The sequence below is a fragment of the Microcaecilia unicolor genome, chromosome 1, assembly GCF_901765095.1.
Source record: "Microcaecilia unicolor chromosome 1, aMicUni1.1, whole genome shotgun sequence".
In the NCBI taxonomy this organism is placed as follows: Eukaryota; Metazoa; Chordata; class Amphibia; order Gymnophiona; family Siphonopidae; genus Microcaecilia; species Microcaecilia unicolor.
This window is the reverse complement of record NC_044031.1, coordinates 670763993-670791273: the sequence shown is the minus strand read 5'-3', so window position 1 is coordinate 670791273 and position 27281 is coordinate 670763993. Positions and strand designations below refer to the sequence as shown.

Here is a 27281-nt window from a genome sequence, read left to right as displayed (position 1 = left end):
TTTTTATTGGACATAACTTAATACATTTCTTGATTAGCTTTCGAAGGTTGCCCTTCTTCGTCAGATCGGAAATAAGCAAATGTGCTAGCTGACAGTGTATATAAGTGAAAACATTCAAGCATTACTATGACAGTCTGACAGGGTGGGAGGATGGGGGTGGGTCGGAGGTATGCATGGGGACATCAAAGCATATCATTGATATTCTAACAGGATGGGTGTGGATAGGTGAGGGGAGGGTGATCAACAGAGACATACAGCTTTATAGTTTATAATGGGCTAGGAACCCCAGGTCCTTGTTAAGTCCTTTCTGTTGGGTGTTAAAATATTCAATCATTCTGACTTCAAAGGTCTTACGTTCTTGTATGGTTTTAAAGTTACCTTTCAGTATTCTCACTGTGAAATCACTGGTACAGTGTCCTGGTTCTGTGAAGTGCTGTCCCACCGGGGTGGGGGCCCTACTGGCTGTATTGTTCATGTGATGTCTATGTAAATTGAATCTTGTCTTAAGCATCTGGCCTGTTTCTCCAATATAGCATCCTTCGTTACATTTTTTACACTGAATGATAGATACCACATTGGAAGATGAGCAAGTGAAAGATCCCTTTATGTTGAATATCTTTCCTTTGTGGGTAACTGTGGGGTCCTGTGAAATATTTTGGCATAGTTTGCAACTGGATAAATTACAGGGACGTGTATACTCCAGGAGGATGAATTACTGAAAGAGATATTCCCATCCCCACCAGTACTGGCCTTCCGACAACCACCCAACTTAAAACACAAGCTAATCAGAAGTAAACTTCCATCACAGACTGAAAAGGAACAGAAGGGCACACGTCCCTGTAATTTATCCACCTTTGAAAGCTAATCAAGAAATGTATTAAGTTATGTCCAATAAAAAAGGTATCATCTTATTTTTTTTTCCATGTTTTATTTTGTTTGATTTCTATTGCAGTTTTGAATCTGGAGAGAGAGAGAGTTCTCCATGAATATCCAAAGGAAGATTATTCCAAGAAGCTGGGGCCAGAAAATAGAAAGTACTGTGAAGTATTCATTAGTGTTTTGCAGTTTTAGGGCCAGGGAGTACCATGCGTTATTCATTGACAGAGCGAAATAAGTGCATGGGGGAATAAGGGATGGTCAAAGCAGAGAGGTAAGGTGGAGATCCCAGATGGAAAGCTTTAAATGCAAGTAAGAATATTTTATATTGAATTCGATAGGAAACAGAATGAACGTTTCCGGAAAAGGGGAGATATGGAGTCATATTTTCTAGCATGACAAATGAGGCTAGCAGCAGTATTTTGTAAGGCCTGAAGTTTTTTTTTAAGAGAAATTTGGGGAAGTCCCACAAAAACAATGTTGCAATAGTCAATTTTTGTAGGACTAAAGGGAAATGGGACTTGATATACCACCTTTCTGAAGTTTTTGCAATTACATTCAAAGTGGTTTACATATATTCAGGTACTTATTTTGTACCAGGGGCAATAGAGGGTTAAGTTACTTGACCAGAGTCACAAGGAGCTGCAGTGGGAATTGAACTCACTTCCCCAGGATCAAAGTCTACTGCACTAACCACTAGGCTAGTATCAACAACTTGGAAAGCTAAAGGTGGATAAAGTTATGGGACCGGACGGGATCCACCCCAGAATATTGAGGGAGCTCAGAGAGGTTCTGGGGGGTCCTCTTAAAGATTTGTTTAATAAATCCTTGGAGACGGGAGAGGTTCCAAGGGACTGGAGAACGGCAGAGGTGGTCCCTCTTCACAAAAGTGGTGATAGGGAAGAAGCTGGAAACTACAGGCCGGTAAGCCTCACTTCGGTTATTGGAAAAGTAATGGAAGCCATGCTGAAGGAAAGGATAGTGAATTTCCTAGAAGCCAATAAGTTGCAAGATCCGAGACAACATGGTTTTACCAGAGGGAAATCGTGCCAAACGAATCTCATTGAATTCTTTGATTGGGTAACTGGAGAACTGAATCATCGACGTGCTATAGACGTAATCTACTTAGATTTCAGCAAAGCTTTTGACACGGTTCCCCACAGGAGGCTCTTAAATAAATTAGATGGGCTGAAGATAGGTCCCGAAGTGGTGAACTGGATTAGGAACTGGTTGACGGACAGACGACAGAGGGTGGTGGTAAATGGAGTTCGCTCGGAGGAGGGAAAGGTGAGTAGTGGAGTGCCTCAGGGATCGGTGCTGGGGCCGATTCTGTTCAATATATTTGTGAGTGACATTGCCGAAGGGTTAGAAGGTAAAGTTTGCCTATTTGCGGATGATACTAAGATTTGCAACAGAGTGGACACCCGGGAGGGAGTGGAAAGCATGAAAAGGGATCTGAGGAAGCTAGAAGAATGGTCTAAGGTTTGGCAATTAAAATTCAATGCGAAGAAATGCAAAGTGATGCATTTAGGGAGTAGAAACCCACGAGAGACTTATGTGTTAGGCAGGGAGAGTCTGATAGGTACTGAGGGGGAGAGGGATCTTGGGGTGATAGTATCCGAGGATCTGAAGGCAACGAAACAGTGTGACAAGGCAGTGGCCGTAGCGAGAAGGTTACTAGGCTGTATAGAGAGAGGTGTGATCAGCAGAAGAAAGGAAGTGTTGATGCCCCTGTACAAGTCATTGGTGAGGCCCCACCTGGAGTATTGTGTTCAGTTTTGGAGGCTGTACCTTGCGAAGGATGTTAAAAAAATGGAAGCGGTGCAAAGAAAAGCTACGAGAATGGTATGGGAATTGCGTTCCAAGACATATGAGCAGAGACTTGCTGACCTGAACATGTATACCCTGGAGGAAAGGAGGAACAGGGGTGATATGATACAGACGTTCAAATACTTGAAAGGTATTAATCCGCAAACAAATCTTTTCCGGAGATGGGAAGGCGGTAGAACGAGAGGACATGAAATGAGATTGAAGGGGGGCAGACTCAAAAAAGATGTCAGGAAGTATTTTTTCACGGAGAGGGTGATGGATGCTTGGAATGCCCTCCCGCGGGAGGTGGTGGAGATGAAACGGTAACGGAATTCAAACATGCGTGGGATGTGCATAAAGGAATCCTGTGCAGTAGGAATGGATCCTCAGAAGCTTAGCCAAAATTGGGTGGCGGAGCAGGTGGGGGAAGAGAGGTTGGTAGTTGGGAGGCGAGGATAATGGAGGGCAGACTTATACGGTCTGTGCCAGAGCCGGAGATGGGAGGCGGGACTGGTGGTTGGGAGGAGGGAAATACTGCTGGGCAGACTTGTACGGTCTGTGCCCTGAAAAAGGCAGGTACAAATCAAGGTAAGGTATACACATATGAGTTTATCTTGTTGGGCAGACTGGATGGACCATGCAGGTCTTTTTCTGCCGTCATCTACTATGTTACTATGTTATTATGTAACCACTAGGCTACTCCTCAAACTTTCTCAGAGCTTTCCTCTCCCAGGCTCTCTTTATCTTTCTGGTTGACTCATTACTTTAGGGTCCACTTCAGCCTGTGGAACACCTTTCTTTTGGGTCCTATTCACTGCCTAAGGGGTTTCAGCCTCTGTGTGTGTGTGTGTGATCCTCTCGTGCTCTCTCTCTCTAGCTCCTTCAAATACTGCCCAAGCATGTGCTTCCAGCCACACCCTCTTGTTTCTGCCAAGAGAACTAATGAGCTCTTTACCCCAGCTGGGAAGAGACTAGCTCCTGGACTCTCTGTCCCAAGAGGCTCTGCTCTCTGCCCCAGCTGGCTGCTTCCTGCTACTACTCCTTCCCCATGCATCCTGCATTGCCTGATTATAGGGAGTTCCTTGTAGACAGAGGAGCAAGCAGGTAAGGGTATGTAATCCTGGGCTCACCACAAAATTCCAGGCACCAGTTAGCTGTTTGGGTCAGGGCCAGAAACAAAAGTTTTATTTAACTGAGCCAGGGGCATATCCAGACACCCAATATTGGGTGGGCCTGGGCCCAAGGGGTAGAAGAACTTCCCCCTGTCCCCCAAGTGGTTAGGTCTCTCCCTCTCTTGCCTGCATGCCATATGATCTCTGAAACATCCCCCCTCCCCTGCACACCTTTTAAATAGTAGATTTTCACTGGCAGCAAGCAGCAACTAATACACACTGCTCATGTTGGCCCCTTCCCTCTGATGCAACTTCCTGTTTTCGCATAGGCGGGAATACATCAGCGGGAAGGTTTTGGGGCTGGTGCGAACAGTAGGTATCAGTTGCTGCTCATTTCAGGCAAAGATCTGCTATTTACAAGGTATGCAGGAGTGACAGTTGTTGGGAGTTTTCAGCTGGTGGGGCTTGGGGATCCCTGCTAGCCACATCATAGATGTGCTGCTACTGGGTGGGCCTGGGCCCACCTTTGGCTACGCCACTGCACTGAGCTGGGTGCAGGCCAGGGCTGGGGTTCATTTCTGTAGGCCGTAGGGTTTTAAGTCACACATACTTATTTTCTTTATCAGTCTGGGGAGCACAATAACTTCACTCTCACTCCAAAGAAATTCTCAATTCCAGGTATTTATAATAACTTTACTGGTATGTTACAACAGGCAGAAACTTCATACTTTTCATGTAACAGAACAGTTCACTTTGTATCAAACGGTTCAATTTGCTGAAAGAGGTTTTTGTACCAATCCAAGACGTTTGGTGTAAATCTCAACTACTTAATTGATAGTCTTTTTGTAAATCCTAGGATATTTACAGCACCACCAGTCCTTCAAAACCTGTTCTTTATGGCAGAACAATCCAAGGCTTTGCTTCCTGCTTTTGCTGCAGTAAGCAGGTCCCATTGGGCTTTTACCCAGCTGCCGGACCCACTCAGGACCAGACCTCTCTGTCTGTTCTTTCCCTCCAGAGGTGCACTTCCATGAGCTGCTGCCTCTGGCACCGAACAGGCTCTTTCCTGTTCTGCTCCCGGCCTGCATTAACTCTTTCTACCTACCTGGAGCACTCTTCACAATCCAGTTAATGCTTTTATTGGCAAAAGCTTCCTCCTTAGGTTATTGGGCCTGACCAGGATACCCCTTCTCCTCATAGGTCCTGGCAGGGGTGAAGGCAACCAAAGACCATAGGCTCACTAATCCCATCACTTTTATAACCTTCCAACTCTACCCCAGCTATGACACCTATTGTCAATTACTCTCTGCTACTCCTTCCTCTGGGCGGGGCTCTTTACTCTCCCACTCATGCTGTTCTCCCTCCCCACCCCCCCCCCCCCCCCAGTGAATCTGGAGAGTTCTATACCACTCTAGTAATCCCATGGGGAAATTTCCAAACTCCATTTACCAGGGGATTACAGATATACAGGGCTGCCGAGAGACTCAGCCGGGCCCAGGGCAGGGCTCCCCCCAGGATTGTCACCGCTGCCACTGCCCCCCAGGATCGTCACAGCCACTGCCACCGCCCTGCCCTGCCACAACTGTAAATACCTTGGCTGGCGGGGATCCCAAGGCCCTGCCTGCAGAAAAGTCTTCCTCCAATACTGCTCTTCTTCACTCTGCTGCATGGCCTGCCCCTGCAGCTGCTTTTTCTCTCACGTCTTACATGCTCGGCTTCAAAACCGAGCATGCACAGCCTGAGGGGAAAAGCAGCTGTTTGGCAGGCAATGTGGCAGTGAAGAAGAGTAGCGCTGGAGGAAGATCTCTTCTGCTGGCGGGGCTTGGGGGGGAAACCCCGCCAGCCTGCGTCACCTGGGCCCCATCAGGAGCAGGAGAGAGAGAGACCCCGTCTCCAGGCCCCCCTTGGAAGCCCGGGTCTGGGGAATTTTGCCCCTTCTGCTCCCCCTCCTCCTCGGCGGCCCTGCAGATATATTACTGAAAGTTTTCCTTTTGACTTTCCTGGGAATAGAGGGTCTCCCAGGTGATAGCAACATTTTAATCCTAATCTCTCTGCTCCCAGGGGTTTTGAAGCCTAGTTCTTGAATAAGTCTCAAAAAAATATCTGCCTCTGAGTCTTCTTATTTTGGACCTTTTTTTGTGGTTTGGCAATTGGCTTCACCTCAACTACAGCTTGATCTGCTGTCAGTGTTCACAGTTTATGGCACTGTTTACTCTTCTTTTTAACAGTTTTGTAAGTGCTATTGCTGTGGATCAACTTCAGTTTTTGATGGCTGGAGTCCATGAGAGCAGGGGCAACCTGACCATTAGGCCACCTGAGGCGGGGGCATTCAGGCGGCACTCTTTAGGAGTGGCATCTCGGGGGCGGCTTTGCGGCGTTTTATCTGGTCACGGTGATTTTCCAAACCCAGCAGCAGCGATTTCCATATTCTGCCCTGCTCCTGTCGGCACCTGTCTCTTCCCTTTAATGCGGCCACCTGAAATAACTTCCTATTTTGCACAGTCAGCCGCAGTAAAGGGCAGAGGCAGGTGCCAGCAGCAGCAGGGCAGCATATAGGAATTGCTGCCTTTGCCGGGTTTGGAAAGTCACCGTGACTAGGTAAAATGTCCAGGGGGGCAGCATGCAAACTCCGCCTTAGCCGACATCTTGCCTTGGGCCGGCCCTGCATGAGAGAGTACGAGATTGAGATTGTGACCGGCACAACCTACCAGACCTCATCTCGAAATGCTGCTTTCATATCGGTTGCATTATCAGTCTCATAGATGAGACTAGCTCGGTGGAGATTATACTCTGCCAAAACGCTTGAAATGAATTGATGAATATTCTCACCAGTTTATCAGTGGTCTCCCTCATTGCCAAAATTATTGAACACTTGTATCAATTTTCATCAAGGTGAGCTCCTCTTTCAAATTTTATTTAAGCTGAGATGTTGGTGTCAAGTTTCCAAGTTAAGTGCACAGAGACATAATCTGGTCTCCATCCCCTCCTATCCCCATTCATTTCCAATCTATTCCCTCCCGTCCCCATTCACCTGTGATCCATCCCCTCCCATCCTAGCGATAGTAGTGACTTTTTTGTCCCCATCCCCACGGATTTCTGCAAATTTGGGTGTGAGGAGTTACAGCAATTGAAACCATGTGTAAATCCCAGCATGAAAGTAGGGTGCCGGATCTGAACAATTCTATAACACTGCATGCATTTTAAGGGAATGCCCATGACCCGTCCATGCCCCGCCCATGGTCATGCATGCCCCTTTTGCAGATCCGTCCAGAAACAGATGCTGTTCTGTGAATGGATTTGTAAGTGTGTTTTCTTATAGATCTGCCTTTCTGCCCTGTTTTGGTGCCTTGCATCCATTAGAAGGATGCAAGGCACCAAAGGGGGCAGAAATGACAGATCTACATTTATTTATTTATTTGTTGCATTTGTATCCCACATTTTCCCACCTATTTGCAGGCTCAATGTTGCTTACAATACATCATGAATGGTGGAAATATGTTAGAAAATAGACATTTAGTGTAACAGAAGAGTCTTGGGTAACATGATAATGAAAAAGCATGATAGTAATAGAACAAGTAGATATTATAAAACAATTCTGAATATATGTGGAGGAGTATGTTCGCATTTGTTGATCTGTGTGGTATGCCTTATTAAAGAGATGGGTCTTCAGTAGTTTGCGGGGTTAGTTCGTAAATCGTTTTTAAGTTGCGTGGCAATGCGTTCCATAACTGTGTGCTCAAGTAGGTAAAGTTTGACGCATGCATTAGTTTGTATTTTAGACCTTTGCAGTTGGGGAAGTGCAGATTAAGGAATGTGCAGGATGATCTTTTAGCATTTCTGGGTGGTAGGTCTATCAGGTCTGACATGTAGGCTGGTGCGTCTCCGTGAATGATTTTGTGAACTAGGGAGCATATTTTGAACGTGATGCGCTCTTTAAGTGGGAGCCAGTGTAGCTTTTCTCGTAGAGGTTTAGCACTTTCATATTTTGTTTTACTGAATATGAGTCTAGCTGCAGTGTTCTGGGCTGTCTGAAGTTTCTTGATTATTAGCTCTTTACAGCCGGCGTAGAGTGCGTTGCAGTAGTCTAGATGACTGAGCACCATTGATTGTACCATGTTACGGAAAACAGTCCTTGGGAAGAAAGGTCTTACTCTTTTTAATTTCCACATTGAGTGGAGCATTTTCTTGGTTGTGTTTTTCGCGTGGCTCTCAAGTGTTAGGTGTCGATCGATGGTGACTCCAAGAATTTTTAGGGTATCCGAAATTGGAAGGTTCAGATTTGGAGGCATATTTTCAAAGCACTTTGGGAGGCTAAGTTCCATAGGTTTCTATGGAACTTTGGGAGGCTAAGTGCTTTGAAAATGAGCCTGATGGTGTGTTAATGGTGGTGAATTTGTTCGTGTTATGTTGAGAGGTAAGTATTAGGCACTGGGTTTTTTCTGCATTAAGTTTCAGCTGAAATGCTGAAATACATGAAAACACATCAAAGTTTTGTCACAGAAGTAGCGCCTAATGTCCAGTGCAATATATAAAATTCCCCTACAGATCTGTTATAGAATACTAGTGTAATTGGCAGTTGCATTCCAACATTTAGATGCATCCACTTAACCCATTCAATAGCAGGCATAAATGCATGCGCCTAAATGTGACATCTTGCATGCAGCTGACAGCATTCTTTAAGTTGGTCGCATACCCATGGCCCACCCATGCTCCTCCCACATGAACATAGTTACATGCTAGAACCCTTAGGCACCAAGCTGCAGAATAGCACCTAAGAGCACTTGAGAAAAGCACCTGCTGCTTCACCCTCATTTTGGCATAAGTACATATAAGTATTGCCATACTGGGAAAGACCAAAGGTCCATCAAGCCCAGCATCCTGTTTCCAATAGTGGCCAATTCAGGTCACAAATTCCTGGCAAGATCCCAAAAATGTACAAAACATTTAGTGGATTTTCCCCAAGTCCATTTAATAACGGTCTATGGACTTTTCCTTTAGGAAGCAGTCCAAACCTTTTTTAAACTCCGCTAAGCTAACTGCCTTTACCACATTCTCTGGCAACGAATTCCAGAGTTTAACTACACGTTGAGTGAAGAAACATTTTCTCTGATTCGTTTTAAATTTACTACATTGTAGCTTCATCGCATGCCCCCTAGTCCTAGTATTTTTGGAACGCGTGAACAGACGCTTCACATCTACCCATTCAACTCCACTCATTATTTTATAGACCTCTATGATATCTCCCCTCAGCCGCCTTTTCTCCAAGCTGAAGAGCCCTAGCCGATTTAGCCTTTCCTCATAGGGAAGTTGTCCCATCCCCTTTATCATTTTCATCGCCCTTCTCTGCACCTTTTCTAATTCCACTATATCTTTTTTGAGATACAGCGACCAGAATTGAACACAATATTCGAGGTGCGGTCACACCATGGAGCAATACAAAGGCATTATAACATCTTCATTTTTGTTTTCCATTCCTTTCCTAATAATACCTAACATTCTATTTGCTTTCATAACCGCTGTAGCACACTGAGCAGAAGGTTTCAACGTATCATCAACGACGACACCTAGATCCCTTTCTTGGTCCGTGACTCCTAACGTGGAACCTTGCATGACGTAGCTATAATTCGGGTTCCTCTTTCCCACATGCATCACTTTGCATTTGCTCACATTAAACGTCATCAGCTATTTAACTGCCATGTAACTGCCTTTGTAGCCTGAAAGTTTCCTGCTAAATTGGTGTCTATATAGATTGAGGGGGTTGATGCATGATGGTCAAAGATAGTGGAAGTGTTGTTTGTTTTTATGGATTTTACTCACACCTTTTTCAGTAGTAGCTCAAGGTGAGTTACGTTCAGGTACACTGGGTATTTTTTCCTTGTTGGGCTCACAATTTAGGTGCCCTTTTACCAAGGCGTAGTAGGCTGTATGCGTATGCAGTGTGTGCCACAACAAGACTACTGCCAGGCTAGCGCGGTCCCTGGTGGTAATTTTGGATTTGGCGCATGCCCATACTGCCAGGACAAGTTATTTTTTATTTCCTACCACGTGCGGCGTTACCAGCGTTAATCGGCAGTTGGCGCATGCTGACTGGTCACCACAGATGTAGTATGTGAGCCCTTATCACTAGATCAATGGGTGGCATTAAGGGCTCAGGCCATAAATAGGCGCGTACTGGTTTCAGTTTTACCGCAGGCCCTTTTCCTGGCCCATTGAAAAAAAGCCCTTTTTCCCAGACGTGGTAAAAAGTGGCCTGGTGGATGCCTAAAACATGTGCCCACACTACCACAGGCCACCTTTTGCCAAAGCTTAGTAAAAGGACCCCTCTGTTTGTACCTGAGGGCAATGGAGGGTTAAGTGACTTGCCCAAGATCACAAGGAGCTGCAATGGGATTTAAACTACCCACTTCTGGATGTTAAGACTGGTGCTCTAACCACTAGGCCACTCCTCCACTCCAAGTAGCCAGGCAGAGGAATGCCCTGTGTTCAAAACAGGCCATTATGAAAATCCATAATGGCATTTGGGTTGGGATTTTGTGGGCCAAATCAGCGTTTTAAAACTGAATGGAAAATTTTCTTTCATCATATCGGTACAGAAACATTTTTTTAAATGCTTCTTATAGAATCTACAGACGCTATTCATTATTTATAGGTAACCATGAAGTACATTCTGCTGCTCCCCTGAAACTGGCTGTTTTGTTCCACAGAAAGTGCTACTTGTTCTGTGACTAATGTGTAGTCTTATGCATAAGCTGACACACATTTCCCTTTAAAAAATATGTCCAACTTTAGTATGAACATATGCAACATGCTCGTTTCAACCACTTCCTCTTGCAGATGATGCCACACTGTGAAATACAGTTTCCTTAAGTTCCACCTAACCCAACTCCTCCTCAGCATTAACCCCTTCAACATTCTAACAAGCTCTACTAGATGCGGCTGGATTTCTGTGTATTGTGGCCCCTAAGCTGTAATATTTAAGAGCCCCCCCCCCCCAAAAAAAGAAAATTAGGAAAGTGAATTTTAGGTTTAATACTTTTCCATTCTTGAGAAAGGTTATGCATAAATTCCTACACTCTATGTAAATGAACATTATTAAAGTAATAAATAATAGTAAAGAGACTCCTTGTAATGTGAAGCCCTAATCTAAAGCTTGTCGATACGTAAATTCAGTTCTACTACTAGATTTCACTTGTTACCCTATCAATCAACCATTAATAATGTCTGCTGCTTTAATACTATTATGGATTTCACCACCATGTAACACATAACCCTCTGTAAACCAAATGTATATTCTCTTCTACTTCCAGTATCCATGATGAATTGTAAGCCACATTGAGCCTGCAAAGAGGTGGGATAATGTGGGATACAAATGCAATAAATAATAATAATAATAAATATTAATCCTACACACAAGATTTGAGGGCCGGTGTAGTAACCTTTGGGATTTCCTGAAAGGTAGTAGCCTCAGTCATATGTTGCTTTGTTACCCAGGCAAATGAACTGGGTACAAAATTGCTTGCAAAATTTTCCTCACAGGATGGCTAAGAAAAGATATAGTAACTATCACCTACAGTATGTTTACTAAGGAGGAGATGGTAACAGTGGTTAGCGTATCTGGGTTTAAAAAAGGTTTGGAGGAAACGCCCATAGTCTGCTATTGAGACAGACATGGGAAGCAACTGCTTGCCCTGGGATTTGCAGTATGGAGTGTTGCCACGATTTGAGTTTCTGCCAGGTACTTGTGACCTGGATTGGCCACTGTTTGGAAAACAGGATACTGGGCTAGATGGACCATTGGCCTGACACAGTATGGCTACTCTTATGTTTTTAATTTCTTATGACGCCAGGGGGAGCGTAGAAGCGCTTGCACGAACTGCGTAGGTGCAATGGACCGCCTGAAAAATAGGTTCTGGTGCCATCCAAAGTCTGTTTGGGGGGAGCAGTCGCTCTCATGGCACCCCACCTGGCTATGCCACTGTTAGTGGGGGGGGGGGGGGGGGCAGCAGTAATCTCAGGATGCTGTTGCCCTGTTGCTGGTCCAGGTTCAAAATTGTGGCTCCAACCCTAGTGATAGTCTTGTAGTACTACTGGAAGGCATCAAGTACCAATCAAGAGCAGTGTGCCTTTATTTGGTAGCCTTGCCCCTAGCAGTAGTACCGTGAGACTACCGTTAGGGGTCAGAGCTGCTATTTTGAACCCAGGATTGTCATAGTGAAACACCATCCAGGGATTACTCCTGTCCCATTACTAACCTATCAGTGATACTCCTAGTAAGTACTTGGAGGATGGGTCTCCAGTGAGTATGGGATGATGCTAACATGTGATTCTGGACAAGTCTCTTAAACCTCCATTGCCCCAAGTATAAAACTTAGATTGAGAGCCCACTCGGGACAGAGAAAGTACCTGCATATAATACAGTACAGTCATGATTATCCATTCTTCGCTAATCTGACCATCCAACATATCTGACAGACCCCCCTCCCCAGTGACATCATTACATTTATTTCTATTAAAAATCTTTGTTTTAGAACAATTTTTGAAAATCAGGAACTCTGTGCCTTGTTTTTCGCATTGTTTGAGGCAGAGGCATAGCCAGGTTTTGACATCAGGTGGAGCAGGCTTTTATAAAATAGGCGCCAGTTGGTGTCAGCTAGACAACAGTGCCTGTGGCTGTGACGGGCAATGATTAATACAGGCTTTCTCTGTTATGTCCTGCCTACAAGGAAACAGGAAGTTACATCAGGAGACAGGATGCAGAAGAGGTCTCCAGACTGGCCAGAGCAGGCAACCTGTCTTCTTAACTACAAGTAAAAATATTCAAATTGTGACCATCACCTAAGGAGCATCACACGCACTCCTTCCACTGCTTGACACTTTGTTTAAATTGGATGGACAATTGTTTATGTGGTGACTCTACAGGATGTGGAGACCACTAGTCCTGAGCATTTTTATTTTGGTTGACAAGGGCCACCAAAGGTGGCCCTTGCCCCAGAGCCTACTTTCAAATAAGGCCAGACACTTTTGGGCTCATTTTTGAAAGAGAAGGGCGCCCATCTTTCAACACAAATCGGGAGATGGGCGTCCTTCTCCCAGGGTTGCCCAAATCGGCATAATCGAAAGCCGATTTGGGTGCCCTCAACTGCTTTCCATCGCAGGGACGACCAAAGTTCCCGGGGGCCGACTTTACTTGGTCCTTTTTTTTTTAATGACCAAGCCACAAAAATGTGCCCTAAATGACCAGATGACCACCGGAGGGAATTGGGGATGACCTCCCCCTACTCCCCCAGTCATCACTAACCCCCTCCCACCCTAAAAAAAATTTTAAAATATTTTTTCCAGTCTCTATGCCAGCCTCAAATATCATACCCAGCTCCATGACAGCAGTATGCAAGTCCCTGGAGTAGCTTTAGTGGGTACTGCAGTGCACTTCAGGCAGGCGGACCCAGGCCCATACCCCCCCCCCCCCATCTGTTAAACTTGTGGTAGTAAATGTGAGCCCTCCAAAACCCACCAGAAACCCACTGTGCCCACATGTAGGTACCTCCCTTCATCCCTAAGGGCTATGGTAGTGGTGTACAGTTGTGGGGAGTGGGTTTTGGGGGAGCATGGGGGGTTCAGCATACAAGGTAAGGGAGCTATGCACCTGGGAGCTTTTTCTAAAGTCCACTGCAGTGCCCCCTAGGGTGCCTGGTTGGTGTCCTGGCATGTCAGGGGGACCAGTGCACTATGAATGCTGGCTCCTCCCACGACCAAAGGGCTTGGATTTGGTCGTTTCTGAGATGGGCGTCCTCGGATTCCATTATCGCCGAAAACCGGGGACAACCATCTCTAGGGACGACCATCTCTAAGGTTGTCCTAAATGTGGAGATTTGGCCGTCCCCGACTGTATTATCGAAACGAAAGATGGCCACCCATCTTGTTTCAATAATACGGGTTTCCCTGCCCCTTTATGGGGATGTCCTGTGATGACGCCCTCAGGAAAACTTGGGCGCCCTGTTTGATTATGCCCCTCTTTGTGAAATAACACAAAACCCTGCAAAATGATACCCAAAACCTATACTGAAAACTTACAACACCATAACAGCCCTAACCCACCTACAAAAAGACAGTGCCCCAGAGCAATGTTTCCCTAGGTGGTCCTGGAGTAGCCCCTTGCCATTCAGGTTTTCAGGCTATCCACAATGAATTTGCATGTAATGGAGGCAGCATATTGAAATCAATTTCATGCATATTTATTGTGGATACCCTTAAAGCCTGACTGGCAAGGGGGTACTCCAGGACCAACTTGGGAAACACTGCTCTAGAACACCAAACTTACCACACCATAACAGCCCGAACCCACCTATGAAAACACAGTGCTATATATATATATATTACACTGGGCTCTACAGCACCAATATACCTACTATTGGGGAAACTGGAACAAGCTGCACTGTTACACATTCCTACACAGACACTACATACTAGCAGAATCCTTCATCTCAGTCGCACAATCCTTCATCTCAGTCGCACATGCAGAACATGGACAGACCCTCATCTAATACAGAATAGGGAACCACAAAAAAAAAAACATACAGGCAAAAGTTGAAATAGAGACCCCCTCCACTCTGCCCAACAAAGCCAGACTCAGTGCAATACTGGTAAAAGAGAAAAAGAAATGCATTTTCTTCTGTACTTTGCAAAATAAAAATAGAAAAAAAGAAAAAAATGTATATTTTACAAAGCAGGTACATCTCAGTCCTTACAAAGTATTACATTAAAATAATTTTTTTCTTTTCTACCTTTGTTCTCTGGGAATTTAATTTTCTAATTGGGTTGATCCACGTTCCATGAGTCAGTGTTCCAAATTCTATTCCAGGTTGTCCTTTCCATTTCTTCTGTCTCCTCTTTTCTTCTTCCTTTCTCTACATCTGTCTGGCATCGATCTTTCATTTTTTTTCTCCACTATCAAATAGATGTGTACTTCTGTATTTTTTTTCTGACCAGCTGACTTAGAACATAAGGGTTGCCATACTCGGTCAGACCAATGGCCCCCCTAGGCCAGTATCCTGTTTTCAACAGTGGCCAAATCCAGGTCACAAGTACCTGTAGAAACCCAAATTGTGGCAACATTCCATGCTACAAATCCCAGGGCAAGCAGTGGAGGAGTAGCCTAGTGGTTAGTGCAGTGGACTTTGATCCTGGGGAACTGAGTTCAGTTCCCACTGCAGCTGCTTGTGACTCTGGGCAAGCCACTTAACCCTCCATTGCCCTTGGTACTAAATAAGTACATGAATACAGTGCAATCCACTGAAGTGCAAGGGTCTGGGACCAAAGAAATGCATGCAGTTAACCGGAGCGTGCACTTAACCGTTGTGACCCAAAGAAGCTTGACATCTGATAAACATATGTACAGTACTGTTTATTATTATACGTACAGTATACAGTCTCCGTTAACTGACATTAGGCTTACTTGAAGTAATCAGTTATAGTCCTCTGTACACTAATGGGTCTGTGAGTTCCATAGACTACGTCTGCCAGATGGTTAAAAACTGTCATAGCACTATAGCACTGACATCCAGTGGCCTCCAGATAGGCCCGCACAGTGTTGAGACTCTCCAGCCCTCTTGCAAAAGTGACAGGTGGAGGTTGTTGAATTTCGTCAGCATGTGCCTCGCTGCTCATTTCATCATCTGTTTCATCATCAGCCGTTGCCTGCATGTAGGCACATATCTCCACATCAGTGCTGTCATCAGCTGTTTGTAGATCGTAATCAACAGCTATGTAACGATGAAACTCCTCTTCAGTAACACCGGCTGGGATGTCAATAACCTGTTCATCTGACACGTTTGCAACAGCTGCATCTGTTTCGTCCCTCTCCACATCCCTAACAAAGCTTGCCCGCTTGTAGCCGTTCACAATGGTTGCCTGTGTAACATGATTCCAGGCTTCTTTCTGCATATGTAGGAAATCCAACAGTGATAGATTACGAGCCAGTTCAACAGCACGTTTATCTTTGCCAGTCTGGTCATCCATAACGCTCATCAGATGACATAGCACAAGAGCCCGATAGTGTTGTTTGAAATTGGCTATTATGCCCTGATCCATAGGTTGGATCAGAGAGGTAGTGTTTGGTGGCAGGAAAAACCACCTTGACGTTAGACAGCCTGACATCATCCCTGTGTGCAGCACAATTATCACAAAGCAACAAAATCTGACGCCTTTGTGCCCGCATTCTAGTGTCTAACTTCTTTAGCCACTGCTTCCAAATTTCCCCAGTCATCCATGAATTTGCATTAGCCTCGTATGACACAAGAAGTCGCTTAACTTTCTTGAAGCAACGGGGCTGTTTGCTCTTTCCAATGATGAGGAGTTCCAACTTCTCACTTCCATCCATATTGCAGCAAAGGAGGATCATCAGTCGGTCCTTCGACGTTTTTCCTCCAGTAGTTTCGGCATGTTTGAATGCAAGTGTTCCATCAGGAACTGCTCGCCAGTAGAGACCGTTTTTGCCAGCATTGAAAATGTCACAAGGTGCAAACTCGTTCAAGATGGTAGGAAGAACTGAAACAACAGAGTGGACTCCCCGGAGGGAGTGGAAAGCATGAAAAAAGATCTGCGGAAGCTAGAAGAATGGTCTAACGTTTGGCAATTAAAATTCAATGTGAAGAAATGCAAAGTGATGCAGTTAGGGAGTAGAAATCCACGGGAGATGTATGTGTTAGGCAGGGAGAGTCTGATAGGTACGGACGGGGAGAGGGATCTTGGGGTGATAGTATCTGAGGACCTGAAGGCGACGAAACAGTGTGACAAGGCGGTGGCCGTAGCTAGAAGATTGCTAGGCTCTATAGAGAGAGGTGTGACCAGGAGTGGAGGAGTGGCCTAGTGGTTAGGGTGGTGGACTTTGGTCCTGGGGAACTGAGTTCAATTCCCACTTCAGGCACAGGCAGCTCCTTGTGACTCTGGGCAAGTCACTTAACCCTCCATTGCCCCATGTAAGCCGCATTGAGCCTGCCATGAGTGGGAAAGCGTGGGGTACAAATGTAACAAAAATAAGAGAAGAGGTTTTAATACCCCTGTATAAGGCATTGGTGAGGCCCCACCTGGAGTATTGTGTTCAATTTTGGAGGTCATATCTTGCGAAGGATGTTAAAAAAATGGAAGCGGTGCAAAGAAAAGCTATGAGAATGGTATGGGATTTGCGTTGCAAGACGTATGAGGAGAGACTTGTTGTCCTGAACATGTATACCCTGGAGGAAAGGAGAAACAGGGGTGATGTGATATGATACAGATGTTCAAATATTTGAAAGGTATTAATCTGCAAATGAACCTTTTCTGGAGAAGGGAAGGTGGTAGAACTAGAGGACATGAAATGAGATTGAAGGGGGGGGGGCAGACTCAACAAAAATTTCAGGAAGTATTTTTTCACGGAGAGAGTGGTGGATGCTTGGAATGCCCTCCCGCGGGAGGTGGTGGAGAGTAAAAAGGTGATGGAATTCAAACATGCGTGGGATAAACATAAAGGAATCCTGCTCAGAAGGAAGGGATCCCCAGAAGCTTAGCCGGTGGTGAGAGGCAGGGCTGGTGGTTGGGAGGTGGGGATAGTGCTAGGCAGACTTATACGGTCTGTGCCAGAGCTGGTGGTGGGAGGCGGGGCTGGTGGTTGGGAGGCGGGGATACTACTACTACTATTTAGCATTTCTATAGCGCTACAAGGCTTACGCGGGGCAGACTCAAGAAAAATGTCAGGAAGTATTTTTTCACGGAGAGAGTGGTGGATGCTTGGAATGCCCTCCCCCAGGAGGTGGTGGAGAGTAAAACGGTGATGGAATTCAAACATGCGTGGGATAAACATAAAGGAATCCTGCTCAGAAGGAAGGGATCCCCAGAAGCTTAGCCGGTGGTGAGAGGCAGGGCTGGTGGTTGGGAGGTGGGGTTAGTGCTGGGCAGACATATGGTCTGTGCCATAGCCGGTGGTGGGAGGCAGGGCGGGTGGTTGGGGGGCAGGGATAGTGCTGGGCAGACTTATACGGTCTGTGCCCTGAAAAAGACAGGTACAAATCAAGGTAAGGTATTCACAAAAAATGGCACATGTGAGTTTATCTTGTTGGGCAGACTGGATGGACCGTGCAGGTCTTTTTCTGCCGTCATCTACTATGTTACTATCCTGCTTATAATCGAAAGAGAAAAACGCCTATATCATGACCCAAATCGGGAGATGGTCGTCTTTCTCCCGTGGGCGCCCAAATCGGTATAATCGAAAGCCGATTTTGGGCGTTTCCGACTGCAATCCGTCGCGGAAATGGGTAAAGTTGATGGGGGCGTGTCGGAGGCATGGTGTAGGCGGAACTGGGGCGTGGTTATCGGCCAAGGAGAGATGGGCGTCTTTAGCTGACAATTGAAAAAAAAGGCGTTTTTACCGCGATTTTGGGTCACTTTTTTTGGACCCTTTTTTTTTCACGAACAAGTCCCAAAAAAGTGCCCAAACTGCCCAGATGATCACTGGAGGGAATCGGGGATGACCTCCCTGGACTCCCCCAGTGGTCACTAACCCCCTCCCATCAAAAAAACCCACTTTAAAAACTTTTTTCCAGCCTCTATGCCAGCCTCAAATGCCGTACCCACCTCCATGACAGCAGAATGTGTTCTATCCTCTGACAGCCGTTCCCTGGTTCTGATGTGGCTCTCGGGTGAGTGTGACACCTTTTCTGTTATGCGCACTGCAGAGTCACATCAGCAATGCATTGTGGTGGGTGTAGGGTATTGGGCTCCGTGATTCCACTAGCTTGTGGCAAATGCTCACGATGTTGGTAGTTGGTAGGCTCTACTCCCATGGTGCTTTTCCCCCTGCTTACTGGGTCAGAGTGTGCTCTGACCTACTGCTCATCTCAGTACCAGGGAGACTCGTTGCCAGTGGGGCACAACCTCTGATCTGCAGTTAACTGTGAGTAAGCGTGCTTATTCCAATAAAGGACATTTTTGGAGAGATTAGTCTTCAGGTGTCAACTGGTGTGCCAATGTTATATAGCAGCAACAAGTCCTAGAGGCCTGCGTGTATGCAGGTCCCTGGAGCACTTTTAATGGGTACCGCAGTACACTTCAGCCAGGTGGACCCAGGCCCATCCCCTCCCCACCTGTAACACTTGTGCTGGTAAATGGGAGGTCTCCAAAACCCACTGTACCCACATGTAGGTGCCCCCTTCACACCTAAGAGCAATAGTAGTGTTGTACATTTGTGGGTAGTGGGTTTTGGGGGAGGGGGATTGGGTGCTCAGCACCCGTGGTAAGGGAGCTATGCATGTGGGAGCTGTTTCTGAAGTCCACCGCACTGACCTCTAGGGTGCCCAGTTGGTGTTCTGGCATATCAGGGGGGCCAGTGTACTACAAATCCTGGCCCCTCCCATGATCAAACGGCTCAGATTAGGATGTTTTTGAGCTGGGCGTTTTTAGTTTCCATTATCGCTAAAAAAAACAAACGCATAGCTGAAAAACGTCCATTTTTTTTCGAAAATACGGTCTGTCCCACCTGTTCACGTACCCGTTTTCGGACATAAACGCCCATGGAGATAGGCGTTCGCGTTCGATTATGCCCCTCCACGTAACTCAATTTTCAGCACCAAAGTCATCAGCGTCTTGTTTTTCACCATGCTGTTTCTTGAATTTTATGTTGTTCCTCTCCTTCCATCTTTCAAACCATCCAACAGTGGCTTTGAATTCAGTTAGTCGAAGACTTTCAGCTAGCTGATTAGCTTTCCCCATAAGCAGTGGACCACTGACAGGAAACTGTCTGCTCCTGACTTGAGAAAACCACTGAAGAAGAGCATCTTCTACCTCCTCAGCTTTTCCCGCCCGTTTTCGTTTCCGGTGTGGATTTGTATTGTTTTGCCAGTCTTCCAGAAGCTGGTCTTTCTGCTTTAAGATAAGTGAAATTTGACTGGGATTGACACCATATTCTTTAGCAATAGATGCTTGACTTTGTTTGCTTTCTAATTTTTAAAGAACTTCTATTCGTTCAGCCAGTGTTAAAGTCTTACAGTTCCACCGCAACGATACACTCTAACAACATTTTTTCACTTATTCTGCCTGTGGGAGCTAAAGGAGCGGCAAATTTGAAATCTCATTGGTTGTCACGTGCCAATCGGCTTCCATATTCCGTGCGTGTGCTTATGCAGAGTTTTCCCTGCAGAGGAGTGATCTTAAACCATGCATGTAAGCGAATCTTGCACTTATCAGTGGTTCGCTAAACTGAAGTTTGTCCCCATAGAAATTGATGGCACCAAAAACGGGACCGAAGTACGGCATTCAGTTAAACAGAGCATGCGCTTATCCGACGTGCACTTAAATGGAGTGCACTGTATATGTAAACCGCTTTGAATGTAGTTGTAAAAACCTCAGAAAGGCGGTATATCAAGTACCATTTCCTTTACCTTCCCTTCCCTTCCACACAAATGGATTATTCTGTTTTGAGACATGTTTCAGAGATAAGTGGTTTTATAAGTCAAAATAAAAATAAATATTTTGTTTCATGCAGATTTCTTCTGTTTGAACATAACTAAATGGGCTATAAGCCCCTAATGCAGTCCATTGGTTTTCTTATATTTTGCTCTTGTGATGACTTATATACTGTCCCCAAACTGAAAACTCTTCTCTCTATCTGGTCAATAATAAAAGGAGCTCATTGTGAACTCTATCCACCCTAAAAGTTTGTTTTGTGGCTGTACATGAGGAATTGTAATGTTGAATAAATAAGTTTGTGTTTGTATCCCTAGTTATGCATTCAAAGTTTATATAATTCTTTCTAGAAAGTCAGTTAATCGTTTAACTTATTAGTGAAACATAACCACAGAGGCATAGTGTGGTCACATTTCTAATAGGGTAATACTAGGGCCCATCTAAAGAGCAGGTTATTTTGAGTTAGTCTTCACTAGATCAAACTTGCTTTCCTTGTGCCATCAGCACAGAATTCAGTTATATCATGGGAGCAAGTACATAGACATGTCTGAAACATTTGACAAAGTTGAGATTAGCATATATACCAACAGGGATTTAAAAGTCTGTCCTTTAGTGATGTTGCATGTTCAGAAATCGTAGCCATAAGTATAGACAGTTATTAAAATATTATCACATGCACACAACAGAACAGGCATCCATCCATACACACAGTGCACAACAACAACTTCTACAGAGTACATCCAAAACGTATTTTTTATTTTCTCATTTCCATCTTCCAAAATTTTAGACAGCAGATGTAAAGCCAGAAACAACAGTTTATACCTAATTGTTCAACCGCCCTTAGGAGTCACCTTTGGGTTTAAGAAGCAAAACCATGTGCATGTAAGGATTGAATAAACAATTTACCCCAAAGTTTAAAGCAAATGTCCTTAATATGTAATACTTAGTAGCAATAATGAAACAATGATGGATTTTCAGTAGTAAGCAGCCTGAGCCAACAGATTTATTTCCACTTAACAGAATTAACTTTGTATAAACTTGGCGACTAATACTGTGCTGAACTGGACAATGTTGGCACATTTAGACTGTCTGGACAGAACTTCTGCATAAAGGGCGCCCTCCCCTCATTCCATACCTCTCTGTGATAGTAATAAATAAAAGGCAAGTGCATTTTTATAATATACCACTGCAATCCACAAAACAAAAGAGCAAATTCCCACATGCCCTCTTTTTCTTTTAATGTAGGCACAGGGAAAAAAAAGATTAAATGCTTCCAGGTTTCAACCTAATTAATGTTTTTCTTTTTTAATTATACTTTTAAATAGTAAGTCTGATTGTCAAGTATCTGAAAACATGTCTGCATACATGATTAGCTCTCTGCTTGCTGGAGAGAACCAGGGGGGAGCCCACTGTCTCTGAAATCCGCCCATGTGGCCATTTAAAAGGAACTGAAAATATTTACAGAAACAAAAACAAAAAAAAAAAGCATAAACCAAACCCCCATGCCAGCAATCGGAAAGCCAGTGGAACTGTTGGGTTGTTCACTCAGCAGTGGGTGGTGGTTCTGTGCTTCCTATCTGCTTCCCTTCTCCCTGTCTTTCTCCTGCCTGCAGAAATGCAAGCACGGGAGGGGGGGAACCAGTGCCACAGGGGCGGAACCCGTTACCCATTCCAATCCAACTCCATTCCCTCCCCCCCACACACCCCCACAACGAGCCAGCCAGAAGAGATGGTCCCTTACCCCATTACAGCCAGCAGTCAGAGAAGAAAAACAGCTCACACAGCCAAGGCCAAGTGCTGAACAGCCTGTACCACACACCGCGCCTGAGCTGAGGAGGATCCTGGACCCCGGCCCCCACAATGCTGCGTGCACTGCTTGAAGCCAGGAGAAGAAGAACGTCGTCGAGAGAGCTCAGCTGCAGCCGCCATTGCTGTAAGTTACCACAATGGCCGCTGCAGCTGAGCTCTCTCGACGACTGTCTCCTCCTGGCTTCAAGCAGTGCAGGCAGCACTGTGGGGGCGGGAGACGGGAGTGTACGAGTGCTGGCCAGCAGCAGTAGTCTGTTCACTTTTTCTTGCGCTGTTAGGGCAAGCATGGCAGGCGACGGCGACGATCCGATAGTTCTGCCACCGCGTGCAAGCAGGAAGGTGGCGGTGCATGCGCATAGGTGCCGTTTTTTTTTACAAATCTATTTGGGGGAGCGACCGCTCCCCCTGCGCCTCCCTAGCTACGCCACTGGTTTGAGGGATTTATGCAATATTTTCTGTATTTTCTGAGTTTTTACTTATCCAACAATGGGTCGGTCCAGTTTACATTGGATAATCGAGACTATATGTAAACCGCTTTGGTTGTACCTACAGAAAAACAGTTTATCAAATCCATTACCCTTTACCATAATCAATACCACTGAAGCAGAGTGATAAATTCTCTCACTGCAATAGATTGTCTGAGTCTTCTGAAGGCAGAGCATTTATTGCAATGACTAGGCTGAGATGAAAAGAAGATATGCAAAGAGGGGAAAAACCAAAATATTTATGAATGACAGCTTGTGGTGTGTAGCCCAATAGGAGTTTGTTTTGATTGAGCTAGAAGCCTAACGAAGCATCAGGAAACTGCCAAACCTCTCCCTCCCACCACCACACCAATAAACCAAAACAACTTTTTAAAAACTTCCCAGGTTATTCCTTTCTAGTAGCTGGAAGCTCAGACAGCTGTCACAGATAAGTCAGGCTCTTTGTGGCCAGATGTTTGAAACCTTTCCCCATAGACACAAAATGGACAAACCTAATATTTTATGTTTATGTTTATTTTTCTCTTTTCCTAATTTTTCAACAATCCCTTATATAGGGGTTTTCAACCCAGTCCTCGGGGCACACCCAGCCAGTTGGGGTAGGATATCGTCATTGAATTCAAGAGGGATATCCTGAAAACCCCTTTGCCTTATGTTACAAAATACCTTAAAATTACACCAGACTGCATGCTCTTGGTGGGCCCAGTCAAGTACAATTGTTCCAGTTTTAGAATGGTTTGTGATTTGTTTAGGATAGTTTAAAAGTTTTTTAAAAATATGTTTTCATGGTTTGTATTTTATTAATTTATCAATTATTGAAGTAATTTTACTATTTGCTTATTTATCAACCAGCTTCTTTGTTTCTTTATGTATGTATCTCTGTTGTTTGTTGTGTTTAGATCTTATGATAGGCGTTCATGCCGAAACACGGATCTGTGTCTGGTCCTTCAGTTTAATTATGCTTTTCTCTGGTGGACGTTACAAAATCACTGTGATTTTGGATATTGTATTTTGATGTTACATTTTATTATGATTTTGTCTTGTGACAACTCTAGTTCCTCGTCCCTTTGTGGAAATCCTTTTGGTCCATCCTTTCTCTGAAGATTTGTTGTTGGCTCTGCAGCATAGGGATTTTGTCTCTTGCTTGTGTGCCTGTAAATATATTAGGTAATATGGAGATAATCAGCAGTGCGTATACCTAGTCATATCTTTATTGTAGTTGTCCTGAAATGCAAATGCAAAAATTCTATTCTACTCTATTTCGATTCTTCTATACCGCCTTTAACAAAGTCTTCAAGACAGTTTACAAGCAAGATAATATCCTAACCAGACATGACCAATAATATGTCAATAAACCTCTAATGTACAGTACGTTAAATAAAGATTTTAAGGCTTTTTGAAATAGACTATAATTAGATATTGTTCTTATTGAAACTGGAATAACATTCCAATATTTGGGCCTTGAAAGGAAAAAGAATATTCCCAAATTGATTTCAGCTTCAGATTCTGTACCATAGGTACATCAAGTGTCAAATTTTTGGAGCACCTCAAATGCCCTCTAACACCCAAAGGAGGTAGCAACTGTCCCACTATAACGGAATTATTCCCATAACCACTTTTATGAACTTAACATGCTATTTAAATTTGATATGCGCTTCTATTTTTAACCAATGTAGTTGCTGTAATAAAGGACTAGCCTCATTATATATTCCCAAGCCAAATATCAAACGAGCAGCAATGTTTTCCAAAAGCTATAAATGACTCAACTGCTGTTTTGTTAATATTATAATACAATGAATTGCAATAGTCGAGTAAAGGGATCAAAATTGCTTGTGCAATAGTTCTAAAACCAGATGGACCCAGAGAAGATTTTATAACACATAATGTATGTAAAGTGGAGGAGTGGCCTAGTGGTTAGGGTGGTGGACTTTGGTCCTGAGGAACTGAATTCAATTCCTAGCACAGGCAGCTCCTTGTGACTCTGGGCAAGTAAACTTAACCCTCCATTGCCTACCGCATTGAGCCTGCCATGAGTGGGAAAGTGTGGGGTACAAATGTAAGAAAACCTTTCTTACTAATACATTAATCTGAGACTTATAAGTAAGGCTAGAATCTAATATTATTCGCAGTACTCTACAGTTTGATTCAGTCTTTAAAGGTGTTCCTAAAGGAGGGGTAATAGTTTCTGAAGCAACTTTCTGATAGTCACCAAACCATGCTAATTTGGTCTTTTGTATATTAAGTTTTAGAAAATTTATCAGTCAAAAAATCAAATTCAAAAACCAGAATTTCATTAGATGTGCACTACTAGAAAGGTTCAAGGATAAACAAGCCCAAAAACCTCTCATGAACAGGTTGGATGTTTCTCTTACGTTTTTATAGACCTTGGGTTATGATCCCATTAAGAGTTTGTTAACCTCACTTTGCATGTCTTTTGTTTTAATTCCAAAATTTCTATGAAGAATCAGATAGGAATTATTACCTGCATATTATATATATAAACTGCTTTGGTTGTGCCACAGAAAAGCAGAATAACAAATCCATGACCCCTGATATCTGAAAACTAGAAGGTAAATATTCGGTATTGGTTTGAGGCATAGCCTAGTGTTTAGAGCAGCAGCTAAGAAGTAAGATAGCCAGATTAAAATCCCACTGACACTTTCTGTGATGTACAAGTTATTTAACCACTAGTAAAAAAGGCCCGTTTCTGACACAAATGAAACGGGCGCTAGCAAGGCTTTCCTCGGAGTGTGTATGTTTGAGAGAGTGTGTGTGAGAGTGACTGTGTGAGAGAGAGAGAGAGTGAATATGCGAGTGTGTGTGTGTGACAGAGAGAGAGTGAGACTGGGTGCAAGTGTGTCTGTGAGAGAGAGAGAGTGTGTGTGTGAGTATGAGAGTGTGTGCCAGGGTCCCCCCTCCCTCCTCTAAGTTCCAGGATCGTCCCCCCCTCCAAGTTCCAGGGTTGTTGACCCCCTCCCTCCCTCTGAGTTCCAGGGTCATCCCCTCCCTGCCTCCCTCCGAGTTTCAGGGTCCCCTCCCTCCCCTGCATTATGCTCTCTCCCCTGCATTCATCCATATGCAGGCAATGTCCTCTGTGCCCTGCCCCCTCCATCTATCCATGTGCAGCATCTCTCCCCTGCCCCCTCCACCTCCCTCCGAGTTCCAGGCCCCCTCCCTCCATCCCCCACCTCCGATTTCCAGTGTCCCCCTCCCTCCCTCCCTCCCATTTTTAGGGTCCCCCCCTCCCTCTGTCCCTCCGTCCCTCCCTCCCAGTTCCAGGGTCCCAAATAAACAAAGAAGTCGTCTGAGGACAGGGATATACTCTGAAAACTAGGAGGTAATTTTTGGACCTTGGAATGAAAACATAGTATGCCTACTGTGTTTGTGATAAAGTTCACAAAAAGTTGGGGTTGTTAAGAGATTCAGTTGGGAGGATCTAAGTGTATGAGTTTGAGTATATGGAGTAAGGTGTCTTAGTAGATATAACGATTCAGAAGCTGCAAGGGTTTTGAAAACTAATAATAATATTTTATAAGTAATATGAAGGGAAATAGGAAGCCAGTGGGCGGATTTAATGTAAGGTGAGATATGATCATATTTTTTTAAATCATGGATAATTCTGATGGCAGTATTTCGAATCAATTGGAAATGATGTATGTCTTTAATCCGGAGACCTAAATAGAGTGAATTGCAGTAGTCTAATTGAGAAATGACTAGAAAATTAATCAACGTGTTTAAAGCAGACTCAGTTAGTAGTCACTAAATGGAGAAGATAAGGCGCAGTTTGAAAAAGATCGTTGAATTACTTTAGAAATTTGATCCTGAAATGTAAGAGCAAAATCGATTATGAAACCAGGAACACGTATAGAGTGTGTTATCTTGATGGGAAATCCATTTAGGAGAATCGGTGAACATAAAGTTACTGGACTAGTAGGATAATCATTTTCTCCTACTAATCTTAGTCTATTATTGGAGATCTAGGTCGTAATAAGCTCAAGCTGGGAATTAATGGAGGAAATCAGGGTCTGATGGACAGATCAGACAAAATATTTGAATGTCGTAGACAAACTTAGATCAATAGATTCTGATAAAGTGAGTAAAGGGGCTAGAAAGATATTAAAGAGCAGTGGAGAGAGAATGGATCCTTGGGGAACACCTGATGAAACCTGAAAAGGTTTTGATGACGTGTTGGCAGAGTGAACTGTGTACTATCTATTCTCAAGGAAGGATTTGAGCCATTGGAGAACGATATTACAGATAGTGGTCTATGAGGTTGAAGGCTGATGAAAGGTCCAAAGAAAGAAGTAAAACCTGCCAAGTTTTGTCAAAAAAGTATCACGTTATATTCAGAAGTGCTAAGAGGGAAGTTTCAGTACTATGATATTGATGGAAACCTGTTTGGTTGGGGTGCAAGACTATAGTGGTGGCAATGAATGAGATAAGTTGTGAGTTTCCCGATTCTGGAGTACCCCTTGCCAGTCAGGTTTTCAGGATATCCACAATGAATATGATTGAAAGAGATTTGCATATAATGGAGGCAATGTATGTAAATCAAGGCCATGCATATTCATTGTGGCTGTCCTGAAAACCTGATTGGCAAGAAGTACTCCAGGACTGGACTTGGGAAACACTGTTGTAAACAGACATAAATGCATAAGCTGTCTATTTAGCAGCTGAATTTTATATTGAACAAATAACTTCAATACTGTCCCCAGTCTGCTTTGACAAATGTCCCATTTAAAATGGATAACTTTGACCATTT

General features: G+C 44.3%; 1 protein-coding gene across 3 annotated transcripts in view; it reads left to right on the top strand.

The window, feature by feature from the left end:
• Window positions 1-27281, top strand: part of PSTPIP1 (proline-serine-threonine phosphatase interacting protein 1) — a 174014-nt gene that overhangs the window by 17268 nt on the left and 129465 nt on the right. The window contains exon 1 of one of the 3 annotated variants that reach the window (XM_030187320.1): window positions 3727-3789. The exons of the other annotated variants lie outside the window; for them this stretch is intronic. The gene's annotated coding sequence lies outside the window, so the exon portion shown is untranslated. Of the gene's footprint in view, window positions 1-3726; window positions 3790-27281 lie in introns of those variants that run through there. 3 annotated transcript variants of the gene reach the window in all.